The sequence below is a fragment of the Gouania willdenowi genome, chromosome 14 (genome assembly GCF_900634775.1).
Source record: "Gouania willdenowi chromosome 14, fGouWil2.1, whole genome shotgun sequence".
Taxonomy (NCBI): Eukaryota; Metazoa; Chordata; class Actinopteri; order Blenniiformes; family Gobiesocidae; genus Gouania; species Gouania willdenowi.
In genome coordinates this window covers 33,638,147-33,646,674 of record NC_041057.1, presented here as the reverse complement: position 1 = coordinate 33,646,674, position 8,528 = coordinate 33,638,147, and the positions used below count along the sequence as shown (strand labels likewise).

The 8,528-nt window shown below is 38.6% G+C and overlaps 1 pseudogene; it reads right to left on the bottom strand.

Annotated features, from left to right (window-relative positions):
- Positions 1-476: 476 nt before the first annotated feature.
- LOC114475267 (heat shock cognate 71 kDa protein-like) lies at positions 477-7,208 on the bottom strand (annotated as a pseudogene).
- Positions 7,209-8,528: the final 1,320 nt, after the last annotated feature.

The window sequence follows — 8,528 nt, the reverse complement described above, 5'->3', positions numbered from 1 at the left end:
AATAGATGTCAAGTTTGCCTCTGTATTATGAAGAGTGCATACAGAGGGAAAAAAAAAAAAAAAAAAAAAAAAAAAAAAAAGACTTGTCAAATCCTACAACTATTTAGGAACCACTGATTTAAATGATGGAGCGAGATGAATGGAGAAGAGCGTTCAGTCCACACTTAACATAAATGTGGTGACATTACTAAAGCCCATTTAAGGACTGATATTTGAATAGATATATATTTAAAGACATTACCCCAGCCATTCCTCATTAGCATTGTTTCAGTTTAAATATACATAAGACCACCAGGGAAACACCCCCCCCCCCAAAAAAAACAAAAGCTTTTAGATCTGTTATTTAAGCTTTTCAATTGTCTCAATTGACGCTTTATGGTTGAGAATCATTGACAAAACAAACCTTTGAGTGGAATAGAAACAAGACACATTAATATTAAGTGTTTCAACATTTATTCACTCTATTCAGCCTGAGCTAAAAGAGGGCAACTGAACTTTTGTTAACTAGGTTTTCAGACGATGGAATGCTTTAATCGACCTCCTCAATGGTGGGTCCAGATGATCCACCACCACCAGGGGCAGCTCCACCAGCTCCAGGGAAGCCTCCAGGCATTCCTTCTGGCATCCCACCAGGCATGCCCCCAGCACTCTGGTACAGCTTAGTGATGATGGGGTTACACACCTTCTCCAGCTCCTTCTGCTGGTGTTCATACTCGTCCTTCTCGGCCGTCTAGAAATCACATCATTGTTACATTCAAGAACCGGAACGATTGTTCTTAGTTTAAAAAATAAAGAAACGCACCTGGTTTTTGTCGAGCCAGCTGATGACCTCGTTGCATTTGTCGAGGATCTTCTGCTTGTCTTCATCACTGATCTTTCCAGCCAGCTTCTCGTCCTCCACGGTGGACTTCATGTTGAAGGCGTACGACTCCAGGCCGTTCTTAGCAGAGACCTTGTCACGCTGCACGTCATCCTCAGCCTTGTACTGCTCAGCTTCCTGGACCATGCGCTCAATGTCCTCCTTACTGAGGCGACCTGACATTTTAAGAGACTTTTAGTCACGATCTCACAAAATAAAAATGAATGACTGTTAAAGTAACAGAACGTACCTTTGTCGTTGGTGATGGTGATCTTGTTTTCCTTTCCGGTGCTTTTGTCGACAGCAGAAACATTCATGATGCCATTAGCGTCAATGTCAAAGGTCACCTCGATCTGAGGAACGCCACGTGGTGCAGGAGGAATACCAGTGAGCTCAAACTTTCCCAGCAGGTTGTTGTCCTTGGTCATGGCACGCTCTCCTTCATACACCTGTTTAGAACCAAAGACGTGTTAATAGATGCAACAAATGAGCCGAGTTCAAAGTTATTGAGTAAATTCAGTGTAAAACTACAAAAGATACATTACTAGATAATCAAATTCATCATAGCTAATGTAAATTACGGCACCAAACAACATTGCATGGTTATTATGTAACTCAGTGTTATTTTATTAAAGGAAATAATTATACATTGAGAAAAAATTTTTTTTTATACAGATGCCTTTGTGGAAAAGTCGCCACCTACTGTAAATGTTTGATAAAGCTTTTATTATTGTATCGTTTATTTTATCTCCATTACACCATTTTTCATATGTTGCCTTCTGTGTCTTTCTCTGCTCTGTAATTACAGTAAATTTCCCCACTGTGGGGAAAAAAAAAAAAAAAAAGTTTCTTTACTTTTTATGTCCCTCTATTAAAAGATCTACACTCAATATGCTTATTTATACTTTATTTATTTTTAGCTACATTTTATTGTTACTTAGGTATGACTAACTTGTCTAAGAGTACAATTTCAAGTCACAGTACTTCTATTTGAGTAGAATATATCAGAAATCTTTCTCTGGTCAATAGCTGCAACAAATGAGCTCCTCTGAATGTTCAGAAACACTAAGGCCCTCACCTGAATGAGCACCCCAGGTTGATTATCGGAGTAGGTGGTGAAGGTCTGGGTCTGCTTGGTGGGGATGGTGGTGTTACGTTTGATCAGGACAGTCATGACACCTCCAGCGGTCTCGATACCCAGAGACAGAGGCGTCACATCCAGAAGCAGCAGGTCTTGCACGTTCTCAGACTTGTCACCACACAGGATGGCAGCCTGGACAGCTGGAAGAAAATAAATAAAACACTATCAGCATCATATCTTTAGCTTTAAAAGTTTTTATGTACAGCTGCACCCTCACCAGCTCCGTAGGCCACAGCTTCATCTGGGTTGATGCTCTTGTTGAGCTCCTTTCCATTGAAGAAGTCTTGCAGCAGTTTCTGGATCTTGGGGATACGAGTGGAACCGCCCACCAGGACGATGTCATGGATCTGTCCTTTGTCCATCTTTGCATCGCGGAGAGACTTCTCCACAGGGTCCAACGTGCCACGGAACAGGTCAGCGTTGAGCTCCTCGAAGCGAGCCCTGGTGATGGAGGTGTAGAAGTCGACGCCCTCGTACAGAGAGTCGATCTCGATGCTGGCCTGGGTGCTGGAGGACAGCGTACGCTTCGCCCGTTCACACGCGGTGCGCAGACGTCGCACGGCCCTCTTGTTGTCGCTGATGTCCTTCTTGTACTTCCGCTTGAACTCTGCGATGAAGTGGTTGACCATGCGGTTGTCGAAGTCCTCTCCACCCAGATGAGTGTCTCCAGCTGTGGACTTCACCTCAAAGATGCCGTCTTCAATGGTCAGAATGGACACGTCGAAGGTTCCACCGCCGAGATCGAAGATGAGAACGTTCCTCTCTGCTCCAACCTTAAAAATATTATCATGTAATAAGGCTGTGCGAACATAGAAAATTGATTAAGATTGTGTTTTCATATATTTTGGCTTTTCTCAAAGACACAGTAGGGAGTTGAGCCCCATCTATTCCAATTTGTTGTCCTAGCAGAAGAATTATTGTTTATATGTGAACGTTTTTCAAAAGCAAAGCTCAAGCGTACGGCTGATAGTTTGTCACCAGGTAACACAGGCACCAGCTGAGACAGAACGCGGTCTTATTTTAATACCGTTCTGGTGAGTCAGACGAATCTGAGAAATCAGCTTAAGAATAGCTTCCACACAAGTAGGTTGTCTGGTCAGGCAAGAGTGTGTGACCGTCTGTGGCTTAAACCTGCAAACAAACTGCAACACAGTTATGTTTTAAACAGGAAGTACCGTGAACCAAGAGCTTTAATCTTTTTCAAATAATTTTAAATAACCATGAAACATAATGACCAAAAAAAGTCCAAAATAATGGAAGCACATAGGCTTTGTGCAAGCTGCAAGGTTTCAGGTCGAATAGACACTGTTGGGGAGATATGCACTCCACACACATTTATTAATTTGTTTTGTGCAAAAGTGAACACAATAGATTTGAGCGTGAAGAATTTTGAAGAGGTTTTAATTTTTCATTAATAATCGCAATTTAAATTATGACTGAAATAATGTGTTTTTTTTTTTTTTTAATTAATCGAGAAGCTTTGTTACCAAACCAAGAATCCCCACACACACCTTTTTGTCCAGCCCGTAGGCAATGGCAGCAGCCGTGGGTTCGTTGATGATTCTTAGAACGTTGAGGCCAGAGATGGTTCCAGCATCTTTGGTGGCCTGGCGTTGGGAATCATTGAAGTAAGCCGGAACAGTGACGACGGCGTTGTTAACAGTCTGTGGGAATAAATCACACCCAGGTTAGTGGTAGGAACAGTTTTATATTAAAAATGTTTTGTTATTAGTAGAGCTCACCTTTCCGAGGTAGGCTTCAGCGATCTCCTTCATCTTTGTCAGCACCATGGAGGAGATCTCTTCTGGGTAGAAAGACTTGCTCTCACCTTTGTACTCGACCTGAACTTTAGGGCGGGTGTTGTCGTTGATAACCTCAAAGGGCCAGTGCTTCATGTCTGACTGGACCACACCTTCATCAAATCTGCGGCCAATCAGTCGTTTGGCATCTGCGTGAACAAAGTCACGAAAGAAAATAAAAATAAAAATTACCCATGTGTCTTTTTTAACCCCCTGGTTGAAAATACAAATGGCAGCAGGATCTGCAGAGTTGGGTCAATTACATTTTTTCATTAAAATTAGGTTTTCAATTATCCATGTTAAATTACAACTCAATTACAATTAAATTGACAGTCATTTTCTTGACAACTGTAATTATCTTCTCCTGAATTACTGAAGTGAAATGATACCAATTACAATTACTGAGCCTTTACCTTTCTGTTAGCTTCTCTTATGATACCGGTCAGTTTCAACCCTCGTCTGTACTTCAAAAAGTGAAAAATAAATTAGATTATATTTTTGTTACCTGGAAAGGTTTCGTTATGCAAGACTGATTTTAATATTTTTGTAGTGGGCGTTTGAGCCATTTTTTTGAGTCACTGAACTAAATTTTTATTTAATGGTAAAACGATCTTTGTGAGAACTGACGGTAAACTTTATATGAAACTAATTATAAACTATGTATCTGAAAGATGGTTCCCAGTTTTGTATTTAAATCTGAACTTATTCACAACAGTGACACATTTTCAGTTGTGTTATTTAATTATGGCATTTCAATTACAATGACATAACATTGGCTGTCACTCATTTAACAGATTGACTCACAAATTCTTTTAGCAAAAATACAGCATAACTGACCATTACTTCCACAAAAAGCACAGAAGCCAGCATTAATATTACTTAACTAGATGAATGACTTCCTTACCAAAAACAGTGTTGGTGGGATTCATTGCAACTTGATTTTTTGCTGCATCGCCGATCAATCTTTCAGTGTCGGTGAAGGCCACGTAGCTGGGAGTGGTCCTGTTTCCCTGGTCGTTGGCAATGATTTCCACTTTGCCATGTTGAAACACACCGACACAGGAGTAGGTGGTCCCCAGATCAATCCCAACTGCTGGTCCCTTAGACATGATTACTGAGGAAAGAGAGGGAAAAAAAACAGTTAGTATTACTCAATACACTGATTTTGTTTCGGGCTGTCAAATTAACGTTAATTGCAGGAAAAAAATTTGTTAATTGCTTTTTTTAAGCATTCCAAAAAACACAGTACCTTCTCATTTCAAGCTTTCCTGGTATACCCATAATATTGATGCACCAGCTACAATACAAGACTGAAGATTGCAGAGCTTCTCAGCTTTGTTTGCGTTAATTATGGCCAAAATAAAAACTCCAGATGGAAAACAACCCTAATCCAAAATATAATGTAAATGGTTACGCCTGCACCTGTTCAAGTCTATAAAAAAGTAAATTGTTTTTAACAAGACACTGTTATATATCTAATTTTCTACACTTTTTTCAAAAACATTTTTCCAAATTTCCATCACCTAGTTTTGAACCAAGATCTATTCAAGACCAATAGAGCACAAAAATGAGCAGGAATATCCAGTGTACTAATGTAACAGAGGTCTGACAGAAAGCCACAGTTGGTAGAAAAAATGTGGCACTAGTAATGAAAATTGTGCCCATCACTTATATATAGCACAGCTTCCTTTGACACCCATTTCGCAAGTTTTTTTTCCTTTTTTAAGTAAAGATGCATCAGCTATTGACTAATATTTAAAAACTAACCTAGTGCTACCATGAGTAATTATAAGACTACAATTTTAATTTGCAGACACATTTTTTTAAAAGTGGTATACAACACAGGTGTCTGGGTTGAAGTACTTGCTTAACATTCCATAATAATAGCAACGGTTGGATTATTCCATGACTTTTTAAAACTGGAAAAGAGTTTCTCAAATCCCATAACTTTTCCAGAAATTTCATGACTGTGGGGACCCTAAATAATGTAATTTAACAGGATACAAGTTTCATAAACAAACTTGTTCACTCTGGAATAAAATTACAAACACTTTTAGGTTGGAAATATCAGATTTTGTGTTTATATATTAATACACATTCGGACTCGTAGAGGTAACCAGGGCTTTAAGAGCAGCTCAGCAGCAGTATAAAAGCGAAGCGACTGCCTGCTTCCACAGGTAATACCTGGTGCAAGAAATACTGACTACCTCCACATTCCTTCTCCCAAGCTTTTAACTTGTGATTTATTTACCTTAATTATTGTTCGTTTCTTTTTATAATTGTTTAACAACTGTTTTTTAGAAAGTGCTTATAAATAAAATGTATTACTGAGTGTGAAAAGGATAGTGAGTTCTCACTTCTAAAAGGAGAATTTACAAGGTACACCATCCAATACCCAGGTGCATAACTATTTTTATTAAGCTATTATAATTTACAAATTTGAAGGAAGCAAACAAGATGTCCATGGATCAGGCCAATAAGTGAATCAGCACTGATCAGCTGATCGATCACCTTTTAAAATGGCAGCAAAAACCTGAATTTTCAGCTCGTTTGAAGAAATAGCAGCATTAGCAGCTAACTCAGCATTTCTGCCTTTGAGCCCGATACCACGCTTCCGCAAGAAAAAAAAGAAAAAAAATTCCAGGAACCAATGCTCTAACGGTAAAAAATAATCTAAATCTTAGTCAGACTCGTTGTCAACCAAGGCGAGTTTATCCCTCTTGACCTTTGAACTCACGCGCGAGAACTTGAATAAGAGCGAGATTTCCGGGAGTGTGAAAAGGCTTATTGGTCAAATAATGCAAACCACGTGACTGCGGAGATGAAGTAGCTTTAAAACCGAAAAATGACATTTACGCTTACTGTACATTTACGTAACCGACGTATTTGGGCCATAATGGCTCATTTACCATCAACTGTTCGTTTTAAGGTCACACTGTCCGCTAACGTGCCCCTGAACTATGAAAAAACTCCAACGGGAAGGTGAAAGTCAAGCGTTAGCTTAGCGGCTTTGTTCTAGAACCTTCGGGAACGTTACGCCTCAGCACGTGACGCGCTGAACGGCCGGTAAAGAAAAAAAAAAAAGCCACCGATACAAATCAAACTGATGTTAATATACAACAGCGATCGACATTACTATCGTTGAGTTTACACATTAAGATTATTAAACAATTTAGCACATCATTACATGCATAAAATTCCGTTAAAAGTGCCAGAAACGTACAAACAAGCAGTGGTTTTCAGTGACATGCGTTCATAAATAAAAACGACTTACTGGGGTATGTATACCGTCAAATAGAAATGAAAAATGACCAGGACGACTGTGCCTGACTGGAGCGAGGAAGAAAGGACTGAAAAACAGCGGCTCAGAGGACTTTATGTGCTCAGCTTCAGCCAATCAGCATCTACTTCCGCAACAGTAGCCAATGAGCTATGATGACGCTGGTGATGTAACGCATTTCCTGTATATGTTGAATAAAGAATCAATAAAAATAAAGATTACAAAAGCTGGTTAGTTTGTTTACTCTTTATGCCAAATAAATGTTAATGTTAATAAACGACAACGTTAATGAGATTTATGAATGATACAAATGGAAATATCAATATTGAATTAGAATTAGACAATTATATTTTATTCTTGTTTAATTTATTTTTTTCTCAAACAAACGTTATTTTACCTAATTCTTTACTTTACTCTCTTTTTGTGCATCTAATTCAATAAATTTAGCATTGCTCTTTATCATCCTAATATAATTAAACATAATGGAGGACCTGTTTATCTTTTTTGAATAGAAGACCATTGTACATTTTTCTATGGAGTTTCATATAAAAAATAATGTTTTTACTCGTTGAACTATTTTAAGTTATTTATTGGCACTCATCAGAATTAACATCATGATATTTTAATGATAATAATAATAAAAATTAAAACATTTATACATCATCAATCATATTAACCAACTACTTTTGATATAAAAGAAGGCATAATACTTTAGACTTTAAAGCAGGGTTTCTCAACGTTTTCAGCCTGTGACCCCCAAAATAAAGGTTCCAGAGAGCAGGGACCCCCACTGTAGCTGAAGGTGGTTGAACACAGACATGAACATTGAAGAACAGTCATGTGGAGACAGGACCATCTATAAGGGGGAATAAAGGGGAGAGATTTTTGGGGTTCATTCATAAAGTCAGTAAAATGATGGTCTATTTGTGCTTTTAAAAAGACTAGGACATGTTTCATTATTCATTCTGTTTTATTTTGCCAGTGGAATGTGGCGAAGCATGTGATGCAGAACAAGGAAGTTTCACAATCTGTGACTCATTGTGGTTTCAGGTTGAGTTTGTCAAGACAATACTGTTTCTACGGAAGGGCAAAATATTTAGTCAGAGGCTGTCTGGGAGAAACAAAGCCACATATACACTAACAGTACGATGGGATGAGTAATCAATGTATTGAAATTTGATTTTAGCTTCTGTATTTTTGATCCCTTTTTTCTTAGATAGAAAAGAACATGGGATGAATCTGAAGTTTAAGTCACAGGAAAGAGATCAGTGAGTGTGGTGAACGGTTCAGAAGGAAGTGTGTTGTGCTGACGTTATTGTAATGGACAGAAGTGTGTCAGTCATAGTCAGGGTCTTAATGGTCAGGGAGAGCTACCAGAAAACTGGAGAACTACTGAAACAGGACAGAGAACGAGAGGGAGAAAAGTGTGTCAAAGTTGTCCAAAAGATA